We start from the raw sequence: 18,596 nt of genomic DNA on the forward strand, positions 1-18,596 counted from the left end.
AATGGTTCAACCCTCTTGAATGTGCATTTGCTCCAAGAAGAGATGACTACATCCTCTATTATAGCCTTCCCATGTATGTAAACTCAACTATTTTCACTTTATGAGCCTAGATTTGTTAAATACATTTATCATCTTTATCCCTTTTCCAGAAATTTGTGAAAATACCTGTCTCTGTAGAATGCATAGTCTTTTGATTTCCCATTGCTGTGGATTTATTCTTTTTGTCCACATTTACTGTTATTTCAAAGGAATTTTGGAAAGGAGAGATGGCTTATTGAACCAGAAGTTAACCACAAAATCTTTTCTTTTAATTTCTATTTTTTTAATTTTGATTCACTGTACACAAATGGGGTACAACTTTCCTTTCTCTGGTTGTACCTTGAAGTAGAGTCATACCATTTATGTAATCATACATGTACATAGGGTAATGATGTTTGTCTTATTCTATTATCATTCCTTCCCCCTGCCCCCTCCCCACCCCTCATTTTCCTCTATACAATCCAAAGATCCTCCGATTTCTCTTATCCCCCCACCCCCTCACCCCCATTATGTGTCATCATCCTCTTATCAGATAAATCATTTGGTCTTTGGTTTTTTGGGATTAGCTTATTTCACTTAGCATGATATTCTCCAACTCCATTCATTTACCTGCAAATGCCATAATTTTATTATTCTTTATGGCTGAACAATATTCCATTATGTATATATATATATATATATGTGTGTGTGTGTGTGTGTGTGTGTGTGTGTATATACACATATATATATATGCCATAGCTTCTTTATCTATTCATCTGTTGAAGGGCATCTAGGTTGGTTCCACAATCTAGCTATTGTACATGGAGGTGCTATAATCATTGGTGTAGCTGTGTCATTGTAGTATGCTGATTTTAAGTCCTTTGGATGTAGGCCAAGGAGTGGGATAGCTGGGTCAAATGGTGGTTTCATTCCAAGTTTTCCAGTATGGATTTCCGTTTCCATACTGCTTTCCAGAGTGGCTGCAGCAATTTGCAACCCCACCTGCAATGTATAAGTGTATCTTTTTCCCCACATCCTCTCCAACACCTATTGTTGCTTGTATTCTTGATAATAGCCATGTTAATTGGGGTGAGATGAAATCTTAGGATAGTTTTGATTTCATTTCTTTTATTACTAGAAATGTTCAACATTTTTTCATATATCTGTTGATTGTGTGTAAATCTTCTGTGAAGTGTCTGCTCAGTTCCTTAGACCATCTATTGATTGGGTTCTTTGTATTTTTGGTGTAAAGTTTTTTGAGTTCTTTATAAATTTTGGAGATTAGTGCTGTATCTGAAGTGCATGTGGAAAAGATTTTCTTCCACTCTGTAGGTTCTCTCTTCACATTGTTGATTGTTTCCTTTGCTGAGAAAAAGCTTTTTAGTTTGAATCTATCCTATATATTGCTTCCTGCTTTTATTTCTTGTGCTTTGGGAGTTATGTTAAGGAAGTCTGGTCCTAAGCTGATATGATGAATATTTGGACCTACTTTTTCTTCTATTAGGTGCAGAGTCTCTGGTCTAATTCCTAGGTCCTTGATTCATCTTGAGTTGAGTTTTGTGCAGGGTGAGAGATAGGAGTTCAGTTTCATTTTGCTGCATATGGATTTCCAGTTTTCCTAACACTATTTGTTAAAGAGGCTGTCTTTTCTCCATTGTATGTTTTTGGCACCTTTGTCTAGAATGAGGTAACTGTATTTATGTGGTTTTGTCTCTGTGTCCTCTATTCTGTACCATTGGTCTACCTGTCTATTTTGGTGCCACTACCATTCCATTTTTGTTACTCTGTAATACAGTTGAATGTCTGGTATTGTGATATCTTCTGCTTCACTCTTCCTGTTAAGAATTGCTTTGGTTATTCTGGTTCTCTTATTCTTCCAAATAAATTTCCTGATTGCTTTCTCTATTTCTATGAGGTATGTCATTGGGATTTTAATTGGGATTGCATTGAATCTGTATAGCACTTTTGGTAGTGTGGCTGTTTTGACAATATTAATTCTGCCTATCCAAGAACATGGGAGTTCTTTCCATCTTCTAAGGTTTTCTTTAATTTTTTTCTTTAGTGTTCTGCAGTTCTCATTGTAGAGGTCTTTCACCTCTTTTGTTAGATTGATTCCCAAGTATTTTATTTTTTTTTTTTGAGGCTATTTTGAATGGTGTAGTTTTCCTAATGTCTCTTTCAGAGGATTCATCATTTATGAATAGAAATGCTTTATATTTATGAGTGTTGATTTTATATCCTGCTACTTTGCTGAATTCATTTATGAGTTCTAGTCATTTTCTGGTGGAGTTTTTTTGCTCCTTTAAATATAGAATCATGTCATCGGCAAATAGTGATAGTTTGAGTTCTTCTTTTCCTATTTGTATACCTGTAATTTCTTTGGTCTGTCTGATTGCTCTGGTTAAAGTTTCAAGGACAATGTTGAGTAGAAGTGGTGAAAAAGGGCATCCCTGCCTTGTTCCAGTTTTTAGGGGGAATGCTTTCAGTTTTTCTCCATTTAGAATGATGTTGGTTGTGGACTTAGCATAGATAGTCTTTACAATGTCCAAGTATGTTCCTACTATCCCTATTTTTTTCTAGTTTTTTGAGCATGAAGGGATGTTGTATTTTATCAAATGCTATTTCTGCATCTATTGAAATAATCATATGGTTCTTAACTTTAAACCTGTTGAAACGGTGAATTACATTTATTGATTTCCAGATGTTGAACCAACCTTGCATCCCTGGGATGAAACCCACTTGATCATGGTGCACTGTCTTTTTAATATGATTTTTGTATGTGATTTGCTAAAATTTTGTTAAGAATTTTTGAATCTATGTTCATTAGGGATATTGCTCTGAAATTTTCTTTCCTTGATGTGTCTTTGTCTGGTTTTGGTATCAGAGTGATAGTAGGTTCATATAATGAGTTTGGAAGAGTTCCTTCCTTTTCTATTCCATACAATAATTTGAGGAGTATTGGAATGAGTTCTTCTTTGAAGGTCTTATAGAACTCGGCTGAGAATTCATCTGGTCTGGGCTTTTCTTGGTTGTAGGCTTTTGATAGCTTCTTCTATTTCATTGCTTGACATTGATATATTTAAATTGTGTATATCTTCCAGATTCAGTTTGGGTAGGTCATATGTCTCTAGAAACCTGTCAATGTCTTTGAGATTTTCTATTCTGTTGGAGTATAGATTTTCAAAATAGCTTCTAATTATGTTTTGTATTTCAATAGTGTCTGTCATGAAATTTCTTTTTTCACAATGAATTTTAGTAATTTGAATTTTTCTCTCCTTCTCTTTGTTAGTGTGGCTAAGGGATTATCAATTTTGTTTATTTTTTCAAAGAACCAACTTTTTGTTTTGTCAAATTTTTGAGTTGTTTCTTTTGTTTCAATTTAATTGATTTCAGTTCTGATTTTAGTTATTTCCTGTCTTCTACACCTTTTGGTGTTGATCTGTTCTTCTTTTTCTAGGGTTTTGAGCTTTATATTTTTTGACTTTTTCTTCTATTGAATGCACTTCTCGCAATGGACTTTCCTCTTAGTACGGCTTTCATAGCATCCCAGAAATTTTGATAAGTTTTATCGTCATTTTTGTTTACCTTTAAGAATTTTTTAATCCTCCCTGATGTCTTCTGCTATCCATGCATCATTCAACAACATATTATTTAGTCTCCAGGTGTTAGAGTAGTTTCTGTTTTTTATTTTATCATTAATTCCCAATTTCATTCCATAATGATCTGATAGAATACAAGGTAGTATCTCTATTTTTTTGTATTTGTAAGAGCAACTTTGTGGCATAGCATACTGTCTATTTTAGAGACGAATGTATGTGCTGCTGAGAAGAAAGTGTATTCTCTTATTGATGGATGGAATATTCTATATATGTCTGTTGTCTAAATTATTGATTGTGTTATTGAGTTCTATGGTTTCTTTGTTCAAATTTGTTTGGAAGATCTGTCCAATGGTGAGAGAGGTGTGTTAAAGTCACCTAGTATTGTGTTGTGGTCTATTTCGTTCCTAGAATTGAGAAGGATTTGTTTGATGTACATTATTTGGGGTATATATATTTATGATCATATGTCTTCCTGATTTATGCTTCCCTTAAGCAGTATGAAATGTCATTCTTTATCCCTTCTAACTTTGGCTCAAAGTCCACATTATCTGATACAAGGATGGAAAACTCCGCTTTTTTACTGAGTCCATGTGCGTGGTATGTTTTTTTCCCATCCTTTCACGTTTAGTTTGTGGGTATCTTTTCCTATGAGATGAGTCTCTGGAAGGCAGCATATTGTTGGGTCTTTCTTTTTAATCCATTCTGCCAATCTGTCTTTTTATTGATGAGTTTAGGTCATTAATATTCAGGGTTATTATTGGGATATGACTTGTTTCCTAGTCATTTTGGCTTATTTTGATTTCGAACTTGACTTAGTTTCTCCTTTGGTTGACTTTTCCTTTAAGTTAGTTCCTCCCTTTGCTGACTTACATTGTTTTTCATTTCCTCCTCATGGAATATTTTGCTGAGAACATTCTGTAGTGCAGGGTTTTTATTTGTAAATTCTTTTAACTTTTGTTTATCATGGAAGGATTTTGTTTCATTGTCAAATCTGAAGGTAAGTTTTACAGGCTATAGACAGCAACAACCAGCTGTGAAACAACAATGACAAGCTCTTCACTCAAACTGTAACTTGTTCTTTAAATTCTTTTGATAAAGATGAAATCTATTCTGAAATCTGTTTGGTGAGCTCACAACTCTCCAGTTACTTCCCTTAAATGTTCATTACAGATTTTAACACACTTAAAACCCCTTATAGTCAAAGGTCAACAGTAGGCTTCATTGTAACATTTCATAAGATACATTCTTTTCTCCTATTTCCTCAAAATTTACTTCTTCAAAATTGATAACAATACCTGACAACCGGACCCATGGTAATAATACATTTTATATCTAAAAGAGTTAACTAAAACAATTCCAGAGTGCTACTAACAGAGGTCACACAGAGGTGAAATGTGGTACTTCTAATGCTGTCTTCTGGAAGAATAGACAAGTTTTCAAAGCATGAGAGTTCAAGCAGGTGTCATGTATATAGGCAGATTACCAGTGGGTAAGGTATTCATGAAAGACCTGTAGGCAAAGATATTCAGTGATTAAGTGACATATGTATATTTTACAACTTTCCTTCCAAATATCAAATGTAAGAGAAAGCCCATTTTAAAAGTATTTTAGGTATTTTCAATAGTTTCTGAATTATCTGTGGGAAGCTCTGACTTAGTTGTATATAGTTTGATATATGTGTCTGCCATCTGCAGATGTAGGGCTTCATAAATGGTGGATGGAAGTTCTATATCTTTCCCTGTTTTTCTATTTGATTCTCCAACTGTGAAGCTCAGCTGAAAGCATGTCGGGATTGGGAAGTCCCTTCTGTACCTGTCAGCATAGTGTTCCTCTGATAAATCGAATTTTAGCTGTCCCATGACTGAGGATACAAAGATAAGCATTTAAGAGCTTTGGGGTGCTGTTCTGAAAATATATGTTTAAGTTCCTGAATAATATGCTCCACTGTTGGAACACTTAGGGTTTCTTTATAGCAACTTTCAGAGGTTAGTTGAAATTCCAGCTTACCCTGATGAGCCCTACGAAATTTCCCAGGGAGTTTCATCTGGATATCAAGTTTGGTTGCCAAATTTGTTGCTTTCTCAAACCAAAACTCATGATAAACTTCAACATTTTCCATTACTTTACTGAGTGAATGCAGCACTGTGGTCAAGCTGCTGGCTGCAAAGAGGACATCAGAAGTTTGTCCCTAGAGATTTTTCCCAAAGGCTCTTACAGACTAAATATGGAGTATTGTCGTGGCCAGGCTAACATTGTGTCTAGTGGATTCTCTTTCAAAATGAAAGTTGTTGCTTCTAGACTTTTAGAGAAATATCCCCAAACTATCTACACACTCAGCTCTTCCTGTGCCTTAAACGTGTGGTTGGCAAAATCAGTGCCTGTGATGGGGGTGTCTGTTGCATTAGGAACAACTGAGGAAGTTTGTTCTTTTTCCCATTGATCACCACAACTGCTATTGGAACTTGACAATGTAATTTCTGTTCTTTTTCAGAACAGTGAAGAAAGAGGTAAAGAACTGAAGGAAATTTGCCATTCTCAGTGGACAGGCAGGCATAACACTTTTGAAATTTTGGTGGATCTCCTGCAAGCACTTGTTTTATGTTTAGATGGCATAAATAGTGACACAAATATTAGATGGAATAACTGTATAACTGGTTGAGCATTTGTACTCTGTAGTGCAGTTATAGATTTTGATTTCATTGTTACCACAAAAATTTTAAACTTTTATGTTTGCATTTCTATATGTGGTTTATATTTATAAAACATTTTATATATTTTGTTTCAATCCTCAGAACTAACTTGAGATTTAACTGTGACTTGAATCCTGAGTCTTTTTATTTATACATTATGATGTTGCTGCTTCTATCATAGAGCTTTTAGGATAAAAAGAATTCCGACATGTAATATGGCTACAGTACCTGGAACCTAGTGGATTCTGAAAATACTTACTTATATAACCAGTACTAAGTCCTATGCATTTTTAGGTCTCTGGCAACTGGGCCCCATATCATAGTCATGCCATTACAGTAGACTGCAATGTGTATTCATTCTCCTTGAACAGCTCTGTCTATAGCTCCCTATGCCAGTGGCTTATTTTCAGGTCACCAGTTTGTAAAATTCCTCTCCTAAGGATTTACTTTCATTAAAAAACAATTTAATGACATTTCTGGGATTGGTTTCTACATGACAGTGTTTAACAGAATATGTTCAAAGGGTTTTCCTATACAACAGATATATCCCGTTCAGTCAAAGTAGCTATTGAACATAAAGCAACATTGCTTTATTTTAATATTGTCTCAGGGTAATCAGGTTAATTCACATTATTTGAAAGTGCAGGGATCTTGCAGGATGGAGAATTGTTGACTCATTGTTAGTCCCATAAAATCCTCTCAATGCTCTTGTGCCACTTTTGTTTCATTGGCCTCTTTTGCTACTTTCTCTATTGCCTTTCTCATGTGTCCCTTGGGCTTGGATTACAAGTCTTAATATACAGTGTGGATTTGACGCATCAGATCCTTTAATGTGCCCAAGTCACTGATCTGCTGCGATATGTGACTAGTGCTTCCAGACTGATTTGTAATCCTAGGTGAGGGAGAGATCTTCGATGTTCAGGGTTATTGAATTTCACAAGAAGAAGAATTAGATGAAAACACAAAACACATTATCTGTTAGATTTTAAAACCCTGAGAATTTCAAGGGAAGCATAAGCCATACGTATCTCATCTGTTTACAACTTTTCTTATCAAAATGTTATGTTGTTTAACACAGAGGTGCCTCGGATATCAGTTAAACCTTTTTAAAGGATTCTCATTGGATTGTGTAACAGGAAATTATGTTTCAGCAAGGAAAGTAGGCTCTGTCTCTTCTTTGAAGTACTCCATTCCTCAATATTAAGTTATTTTTATCAACCTCAAATCAAGAGATTTAAGACAGATTCATTTTCATATTATTATTTAAAATGGACTAATGCATTTAGTATAAGTAAGAAATGAAAGAGGAAGTAGCAGTGCCATTGTTTTGGCTTGGAAATTGTAAGGGGAAAGAAGATTGTAGGAAAACAGTTTTCTATTATTTTACAAAATGAAGAGTCTAATTTCTTGATTTGTAGGGATGCAGCTCTTCCTGAAGTTGGAAAACCTTATTGAATAAGTAGAAACGGTGCTAAGAGGACCTTAAAAAATTTAGGTTAAAATCAATAAGAATCTGTACATTTTAATATTTTAAAAACTGATTTTTAATAACTTGAATACCTACCTTTGTGATGTTAAGTAAGAAATGAATTTAGATGAAAGCTACCCTATATTATTGGGATTGCTTCCAAAAGAATTCCATTTTATCTGTTGCATCTGATTGCCACCGTAAATTAAGAAAATCAGATTTAGAATTAGAGAAAACTAGTGGTCAGCTTGCAAATTTTTACTGTAAGTTTAGTTTATTTTTTAATATTTCTTATAAATAAACTTTTAAAAGATCATTCAAGTTATATGGTAATATTTGTGAATGAGTTAAGGAGAATAAAAACTTGATATGAATTGAAATATGGTAAAAAAAAGATATATATCAGTGTTTTCAAATATCAAGTATATACTAGTGTTGATTACTATTTATCAAATGGTTCTTATAAAACCTTTGATTTTATCATCTTATCTTCTGGAATAGTTCCTGTGTTTGGTTGTATTCAAAATTCACAAAAACAAGGGTTATGTGTACAACTCTCACTTGCTATATTGTCTTACAAACTATAGGCTCCGGAACTTCTCTAGCAGAATTGGTATGGTTTCAGTAATGTGAGATTTTGTTTCCAGTGTTTTTTTGTTTTTGTTTTTCAACAAAATCTTACAGATTTCAAAGACAGAGTCAAATATAGAATTAATTTGTCCAACTTTGCTCTTGCATCCTGGCTTTCCAATTATCTGTGAATTTGAATTTAGCTCTGCTATGTGACTTTTAGCATTAAGCAACCTCTGAGACCGTTACCTAGTGTATAAAAAAGGAAGATAAGAACTATATGCCTCATGGAGAGTTTTGAAAATGAAGTATTATCTCCAGTAGATACATCTAGATGATGGCAAGGTCTCAACCAGTGGTAGCTGTTGTTACTTTCATTGTTGCTACTGCTAATGGTTCACATCTAATTTCTCCTTCCAGAAAGATTTCAAGAGTGTTTGTTGCATTATTGAAAGTATTTTGTTACTTGAAAAATTGCATCATTTCTTTGAGATCTAGTTTCATTTTGGCCTTTTGCTTTGGCCGGAATTTTAAAAAAATAATTGTTGATTGTTCTTACTTGGTAGGTCACTTAAAAGATGGATTAATCTATGAATGAAGTTTATCATTATGATGAACAGATTCAAATGTAGATGAAAGGCGACACTATTTTTAAGAGTAGCTTTTTCACTTCTCTGAGTCATAGCAAAAAAGAGCAACAGTATTCATTGTCAATGTTTGAGTTCCAAGAAGTTAAGACCCTTTTCTCCTCCTCATAACCAAAGGACAATTTAACAGGAAGTATTAAAGTGAGGAGTTTTCTTTTTACTAAAGTAAAGGAAAAGAAAAATCAAATAAAAATTGCTGCCAAGGGAGAAAGAGAATTGGAGAACTGTGACAAATCCCTCTGGGGTCCAGATTGTTGGTGCAATGAGAAAGGTTAAAGTGAAGGGAACAATGGGAAATCAGTCATGAGCCTGAAGCTAGTCATTTGCTTCTTAACAAAAGGGGGATAGAACCAATATTTTAGAAAGGGAGGAAAGCCCAGGGAGCTGTTGCAGAAGCAAGTTCCTTTATCCAAGAACAAAATATCAAAGAGAATTAATAGACAATTTACTGGAACCTGAGTGGCATCTGAGAAAGACTTACATGTTCTGAGAGGTTTCCTTTCCCAGATAGTTGAAATAATGTTATAAAATATTGCCTGTAAGAAAAATATTTGATCATATATTGTCATCCTTTTAAGCCTATTAATTTCTTTCTTTTTCTTCACAATTATAAACATAGGAATCTCTTTAAATCCAAGGATCTGACTGTGACTAAAAATGTGTTGTTTTGAAGATGCGAAGATTGCCATATCCCCCTCAACTGCGTTAATGCTACTAGAATTGCATGTGTATTTTTATTTTTTTCATTTCTCATAGTGTGTGAAAGTAAATATAGTATGATCTTTATATGATTGCATGATTATAAAGAAACAGAACTGTAGTTTGAAAAATTGCACTGCCATTAGCTGACTTAATGTATTCATCTGCACATTGTTAAAAATCTGGATTCTATATGTGTAAGGTAGTTTAGAGAGGTTTGAAAAAATATAAAGTGTAGGTTGAAGGAAATTTGTGGAATCTTTAAAAATGGGTCCCTATGTACTATGTGATCCCTTCTTAAAAGATGCTTGTGTGAACTGTTTGTTAGATTTGGAACTCAGCATTGTTCAACTGCCAATAAAGTTAAGTCATATTAACATTTAAGTGAAGTAGTGGAGAATGGGTGGGCAGAGACAAAATTTGTCTTACTAGAAAATTCTAGGAAAAGTCAATGCTGAAAGTATCCAATTTATGATATCCACTTTATGCTTTCTTGTTGTTCAAGATGGACTGTTCACCTATGTTTTGTATACAAATTTATGTCTCCAGCTTTATGGACTGTTGTCTTTGTTTTATGGAATAGAACAGAGGGCATGCAAAAGCAAGAAGAAAGAAACTCTGACTGTGTTGTGTTGTATCAGACATAATCATTAGACATTTGGTTAACTCATGGAGAAAATAAATGTAGAACTCCTAGTTGACAAAATTTGCCATTTAACTTATCAAGACTATTTCCAAATAAGCACTAGTTCCAAATAAGCACAACTCAGTATAAACAGAGAGATAGGGCACATAAGATCCTGTATGGAACCTGGAATCTGGTATTGAAGGTACATTTAGTTCATGGTATATTGGAGTGTATGTCATAAAGTAATTTAGCCTTAGTTTGTCTGTTTGCAAAGTAGATTGAATGAAGGGATCTTGTTGATCTCTTTGAGTTATAAGATTCTGTGATTCCGTTTTTCATGTTCAAATGTTAGAAAATGATTGTCATAAGTAAGTTATAATTAAAGTGTTGCAGAACTGCAGAAGAAATTATTTCTTTGAGTTTTGTGGAGGACCTCATATATATGGATTTCACATGTGAATATGAAGGATAATGCATTTGCGACAGAGATAACTGTAAGGACATAAAGATGTGGTGAGGCTTTTACACAGAACAAGTAGTTAAGCTTTTTAAAAACATATTCCTTTTTCTTTTTGGAGACACCCTTCATTAAAAAAAACACACACACCTGTAATAAAATGTATTAAGTAAATGGGATTCAAAGATTAGAGTGCAAAGAGATTTTATTTCTGATATCCAAAAAGATATAAATGCAGTGAAGAAAATTTGTAGAATGCAAAAAATTTTAAGAAGACAAACTCACATGCAATTCTAGTATGCAGAAATAATTAACTGTGATTATTTTGATATTTTGGTATGCTTCCTTTTAATCTTTATTTTGTGCATAAATATGCATGCATTTGTATAATTATGCTCCTATTTTACACATTATTTCATTACCTGTTCTAGAACTTCATGTGTCATAGAGGATGGATCTTGCCTGGCTCCTTTTGGGGAACATTTTATTCTGTGATCCCTGGTCTGCTTTGTCAGGGATTAGTTTTGTTCTTAATGGTACTTTAATGGTCACAGGAGGAAGTGGATGTTAAGGTTGGGTTATAATATATTTGTTAAGATATGGTGAGTATTTTTTCCCCCAGAGATTTTTTTCACTTGTCCTTACACCCTAGATTCCTGGAGGGTAAAAATGAGTCTTTGGTACCACCAACACACTGTTGGACTTGACATGGAGTAAGTCCTCATGTTTCTTAAACTTTACTTTTAGAGTAAATGGTTCTTTTAGAGGAGGGCCAAATGCAGATCATCTTTCTTGGTAGGAGCTTGAGAAAATTTTGTACATTAGGCAATTCCTAATTAAAAGCACCATTTCAATACATGCTGGTGTTTTCCTATGTGTAGTGTGTAGGTGTACAACTTAAGGCATGTGTGGTGTTTTAAGCCTCAGCATGAACAAATTAAGACAAATTAATAGAAATATATTTATTTTCATGTGTATTAGTAAAAAAAAATAACTAGTGCATCAAACTTGTGATCCCAAGGGTCTTACTACATAGAAAAGAGTTAAATTCAATTGAAAGAAAAATATTCAGTAAATAACAAAGGACAAGTTTTATTAGGATATGGCAAAAATGGTGAAAATTGAAACTAAATGACAAATGTTTGCAAACAACTCTGCCAGATTTCATTGATTAGGCAAAGGATACACATACTTTTCTTTCATTTTTACTTCTTTTCATGTAAGGAGGAAATTTTTTTATTTCTTTTATTAAAATTAATTTTTATATTTATTTTTAATTTATAATTTAAAATTATATGTTTATGGTGTATAGCATGATATTTTAACCTATGTGTGTTACAAATGACAGGATTTCCTTTTTTTGGTGACCAAATAGTAGTTGTGTGTCTGTGTGTGTGTGTGTGTGTGTGTACACTATGTTCTCATTATTCACTTATCTGTTGACTTAATTAGATTCTACAATTCTACATCCTGGCTATTGAGAATAAACATGATGCAATAAACATGGAGTACTGATCACTTTAATATACTGATTTAGCTTCCTTTGGATATATACTCAGCAGAGGATGAGGGCCTGCTTTCCAGTTAGAATGACTTCTTGCTGTGCCCTAACGTGAAGGAAGGGATGAGGGAGCTCTCTAGGTTCTCTTTGTAAGGGCACAATCCTGTTTATGAGGGCTCTTTTCACTTCCCAAGGCCCCACCTCCTAATACTGTCACATTACAGGTTGGGATTTTGACATTTGAATCTTGTGAGGCACAAGTTCGGTCTACAGTGCTAGGATTATCTATGACTAGACATTTATGTTTGCTTTTAGTCCAGATTCTTGTAAGAGATCCTGAGGAGACACACACACTTGCACATTCACAGCTGCTGTACCAGTGATTCAGTGATTCCAACAGGATGACCATATAGCCCTCCACCCTGGATTTGCATGTTACACATTGCTTAGTTCTTTGGTGTGTTAGAGAAGTTTAAAAGCTCTATTCAGGATGGCAACTTGATTGAGCTTACATTTCTTTGGCTTCCAAAATATGTACATATCTTTCCCTTCCAACTCTAAAACTTGAACTTAATGAGATTCTAAGGTATAAAGTGTCTTTTCCAAATGAATTTTAAGATATTTGAATCTGTTAAGTTTTGAATCTTTATTTCATTTTTCTTAATTTTAACTCCTTGCAAATATTAAAATGATATTTGATTGACAATGGATATATTTCTCATGCTGTTGACTTGCAGTCCCAACCTAAGAGATCTACTACTAGAAAGGAAGAAAGAAAGAAAAAAACCTAAAAAATCCTGTAACTCCATTTGTGAATCCTCCCTCCTCCCTTAACTTAGTTAAATGGCCATTAGTATGCTTGTTCTCAAGGTCAAACAAGGTTGATACTGGATACTGCATTCATCCTTATCAATGAAGAATCCAGGGACCTTTACATCTGAGTGTAATATAGAATTCAGACTAGGAATAGAATGAATCCTGTGAGTGAGAGAAGAGAGTGATTGGTTGGGAAAGATATCAGGCTAATGAGATTTTTTCTCTCCCTTTAAGCTGGGGCTATATGAGCACAACATTTCCTAGTTGAGCTATTGTTTCTACACTAGGGTAATTAGGCATTTACTTTCCCCATTTTTCTTTAGAATACGCTGATTAGAAAAAAAAAAGGTGTCAGAACTGTGGTTGTAGCTCAGTGGTAGAGCATTTGCCTCATATGTATGGAGACACTGGGTTCCATTCTCAGTATGGCATATAAATAAATAAAGTAAGGCTCCACTGACAACAACAACAACAAAAAATTAAAAGTGTCAAAATAATAGGGAATTTGTGTATTACCCAGACTTTTCCTGATGCTTACATGATGAATGAGACTATAAAACTTTATTTTGTTCCAACAATAATGAACTATTATTTCCACACTAAGATATTGTCCTGGGGCCTTGGTGAGGGTTATTTTTAATTGTTTTTTGATGACAGCATTGCAGATTTACTCTCTTTTAGCACCCTTCCTTGTGTTTGGAAGATGGTTGTATAGTTTGAGATTTAGTGTGAAGATGTGCGGGGAATTGATTGATGTCTCCAGGGAGACATCCAGCCTTGGTCATATTAGCATCAAGGTCTACACAGCTAAGTTCTGTAATACAACCATCTAGTCCTTCAGAACATAAATCTTTGTTTAGATTGATTTTCATCTTTCCTAGAGTTTTCTGGTTTTTTTTTTAATGTCTTTATATTTCTTGATTTCTTTTAGGTTGACAAAAAATTATTTTCAGAAGTGAACTCGAAAAATTCTGTCTTTTCTATTTTGAGACTAATACCATACCCTTAAGAGAAAACATTATCTGTATTTTACTCAATGATTTTGAATATCTTTGACTTATGTTTCATAAACACAGGAAAACCAGGATAAATCTATTAAAGCCTTAACTGCAATGTACGCATGTTCAGCTTGTCTCTTAATGTGGAAAACTTTTCATTCTAATAAAAGGTAACACTTTATTTCAAGGGCACTCTCTGGGTGATTCAGATTCTTGGATTCCTCTGTGTTTTGTTGAAACTCATTATGTGTCTGAATGACTAGAGGGAGCATGGATGTTTTTATATTCTTCAATGGATGTCGGTTGTAATCAAGTTCAAGTAGCAAACAAAGCTCAATGTGAGTGAATACAAGGGTGTCATCTATTAGTGGCATCTCCATATTTGAGCTATTGTGCCATTCACAATAAAGGCAACAGACAGGCTGTTGTCAGTGAACACTGAGTGTCTCAGTTTAGTTTGTTCAGATTATTGTTGATGTATCATTAACATAGGAGTGACCTGGAAGGGAGTCAGTTTTTCTGCTCTGTATCTAAAAATGGATCATTGTACTGCCGAGAATACTGTGAAACCAATGTAGAAAATCTTTTATTAAGGAAAGATATAGCCTAAAAGAATGAAAAATTCTCAGTCTAGATATTACACTGTAAATGATTACTTGTTTGCAAAGCTTCCCCAGACAAAAGGACTTGCTTGCTTTCCCCAATCCCTTTAAACAAATGTTATTTTCCTTGTTTTTTTTTTTTGTCAGATATATTATAATTGACATGAATTATAAAGGTAACAAAAACTTTATACAATTTTTTTCCCTGTGGGAGGCCCTTAGGTGTAAGAAAACCTGTTCAAATAACTTGAGAAAAGGGCAGACAGATACTAAGAAAAATACTCACACCTTATGGGATTTGAGAATGAATAAAACAGAATTGGGCTTTTATACCTGAAGTCATGAACAGAACTTCTGTTGTGGTTTGAATATGGTTTGTCTTCTTTGAAAGCTCATGTTGAAGGTTAATAGCATTGAGAGGTATTTAGAGGGTGAAAACTTAGGCTATGGTGTGTAGAGATGGACCATTGAGAGGTGATTAGAATGAGGTAATTCTTTCAAGGTGCAGATGTCCTGATTGAACTGTGAAACAAAATAAACCTCTTTTCCTTATAACTTACTGAGTCTGTGGTATTAGCAATAAAAAAGCAGACTAATATGGTTTCCTTGATCTGTTTTTCTCTGTGGGTGTTTTCGTTTTTTTCTTAGTCAATCCTTAGCTTATTCGTCTTACACTGGAACCTATATGGTCACCTGAACATCAACTTTACATGATCTTTTAAATCAAATGCCTGCATCTGCCTCTGATGGGCTCAGACTTCCAGTGCCTGATTTCCAAATTTCTTATCGTTTAGTCTGATTGATTATAAGTGACTCACCCTGAATACTCATGCAAGTAAAGTCATGTAGACTCTGTGTGGTAGGTTCTATTGAAGTGGCTGTGATGGAGCAGGCATTAATTAGCATGTCTGTTACAGTATCCATGATATGTTTGAATCAATACCCTTCAAACTTTTTTACCAAACCAACTGAAATTTTTCACTCCATCCCAGAATGCATCTATGTGCTAGTTTTTAAAAGACTACTTTCCCTTATTACATGTGATAAACTCTAACATTCCCCTTTTTATTTTTTTTCTATCCCAATTCATTTTATTATATAAAAGCATGCTGATCTTGCCTTACTAAACTGAGTTCATGATTACTAATGAGTTGTTAACTATAGCTTCAAAAGCACAGGTATATACTGTTCCTTATATTGTTTTTCTCTGTAGCACTTATTAGAATTGTAATTGACTTTCCTGTTATATTTTGTAGTTTCCTTTATAGAAGATATCACAATCGTAATTGCCTCCCTGGTTAAACTGTAAACCACATTCAGAGACTGTGTCTCTCTTGTTTACTCCTGTATTCCCAGCACCTAACAGAGTTCCTGGCACATAGTAGACACCCAATTGAATAAATATTGATGAATGAGTAAACTGAGACCCAAACAGATGGCACTCTCGATAGGCTCACCTGGTTCTTTGCAAGAAGGAGATTCAGATACATATAAAACTGGCTAATTCGATATGACCCTGCTGATAGAGAAGGCAGATGGAAAGACCCAGCAGGAAGCTCAAGAGGGCAGGCCAAAGATCTAGGTTTCCATACAGTCACCAATAACTGACTGAAATTCTTTCACCAGGGAAAACCGACTGTGATAGGGTAAGAATCAGTATCAGGTCTGATTCTTCATCTAAAATCTATTCTACAAAATTATAATGCTTTTTTAGTTGGACTTCCAAACTTTCATTTTTTTCCTTTACAGCTCATCATAGAGAAAGGTAGAGGAAAAATCCCACACAGTTTCTTGACATAAAACACCACGGTACCTGTTTCCCCATCTGGCAGGGAGATTAATAGCTAGCCGAGCCCTGCTCCTTCTCTTCGTGCCGGCGTCCTCCTGTTGAAGCACTGCCTCCCATCCCATCAAGATACATTTAACTCAGTGCTGCAATTTATGGTTCCTACTTGTCTCCAGCAGTTGCTTCAGAAACTAATTCCTCTAAGTGGCTATTTTAATGCTGTCACATGCTTTCTTTTCCCATTTGTACAGATTTGGAATCTGTAGGACAATTAAACAGTTACAAGAGGTTTCATCTAAGACCTACTGAATGATCTGTGTGTATGAAGTTGCATTTCTATAAAAACAATTCATGATAAGTTTTCTATAATAGCTCCCTGGCATCCTCAGAGCAGGACTGAGAGAACTACGTATCGCTTCAACACCTGGGCAGTTCCCTGTTCCAAATATTAACTTATAAGGTCTAAACACTCCCCATTTCTCAAAATTAGTATTAATATTGAGTTAAAATTGTCAAAGTTTACAAATCAGTTAATTATACTTGGGATAGGATATATCAATTTATCTTCTGCACATATTTATAACTTTTTTGGGCAGTGTTGGGTAGACAGGGGAGAATTTATATCTGAGACCAGTGTTTCTCAACCCTTTTTAATAACCTATATGGGATTGCAGGGTACAGTAGACGGAGAAGGGAGTTTCTTTATGTCATATACATTCATTCCAGCTTTTATTAGATAAATATGGAAATACTTATAGTACATATGAATTTGGTTCACAGTACTTAATGCAACCTTTGGGAAGTAGTCTTCCTTTTCAGTTCAATTCCATTTGACTCTGTAAAATTTGTACTGGACTCAGGGATGGGAATTTTCTTAAATTGATTTGCTCTTTTTAGATATACATAACAGTACAGTGTATTTTGATATGTAATACACATAAGGAGTATAACTTCCCATTCTTGTGGTTGTATATGATGTGAAGTTACACTGGTCGTATATTCATATATGAATGCAGGAGAGTTATGTCTGATCCATTGTACTGTCTTTCCTATTCCCATTCCCTTTTCCTTTCCTTCATTCTCCTTTGTCTAATCCAATGGACTTCTTCCCTCCCCAACCCTCCTTATTGTGTGTTAGCATTCACATATCAGAGAGAACATTCTGTCTTTGGTTTCTTGGAATTGGCTTATTTTACATGACATGATAGACTTATTTTAATTGGGACCCCATTCTTGTGGATATACAGGATGGTGGGATTCACTGTGGTATATTCGTATATGAGTATAGGAAAATCATTTCCAATTCATTCCTCTGCTTTCCTTTTTCCATTTTCATTTCTTTCCTTTCGTTCCCCCTTGTCTAATCTACTGAACTTCTGTTCTTTAACTCTTGCCATCTTATTATGGGTTAGCTTCAACCTATCAGCAAAAACATTCAAACTTTGGTTTTATGGGATTGGCTGATTTTACTTAGCATGAAGGTTTTCAGATCCATCCATTTACTGGCAAATGTCACAAAGTTATTCGGCTTAATGAATGAGTAATACTCCATTGTGTATATATCCCACATTTTCTTTATCCACTCATCTATTGAAGGGCATCTAGGTTGGCTCCATAGCTTAGCTATTGTGAGTCGAGCTGCTTAAACAATGATGTGGCTTCATCACTATAGTATGCTGATTTTAAGTACTTTGGATATAGACTGGGGAGTGGATTAGCTGGGTCAAATGGTGCTTCCATTCCAGGTTTACTGAGGAATCTCCATACTGCTTCCCAGAGTGTTTGCACCAATTTGCAGTTCTACCAGCAATGTATGAATGTGCTTTTCCCCCACATCCTCACCAACATTTATTGTTACTTGTACTCTTGATAATTTTGATAATCGCCATTCTGACTGGAGTGAGATGGAATCTCAGTGTAATTTTAATTAGCAGTTTTCTAATTGCTAGAGATGTTGAACATGTTTTCATATATTTGTTGACCACTCATATTTCTTCTTCTGTGAAATGCCTGTTCATTTCCTTTGCCCATTTGTTGATTGGGTTATTTGTCTTTTTGGTGTTAAGTTTTTTGAGTTCTTTATATATCCTTAGATTAATGCTCTATCTGGTGCATTA

This window comes from Sciurus carolinensis, chromosome 3 (genome assembly GCF_902686445.1).
Source record: "Sciurus carolinensis chromosome 3, mSciCar1.2, whole genome shotgun sequence".
Taxonomy (NCBI): domain Eukaryota; kingdom Metazoa; phylum Chordata; class Mammalia; order Rodentia; family Sciuridae; genus Sciurus; species Sciurus carolinensis.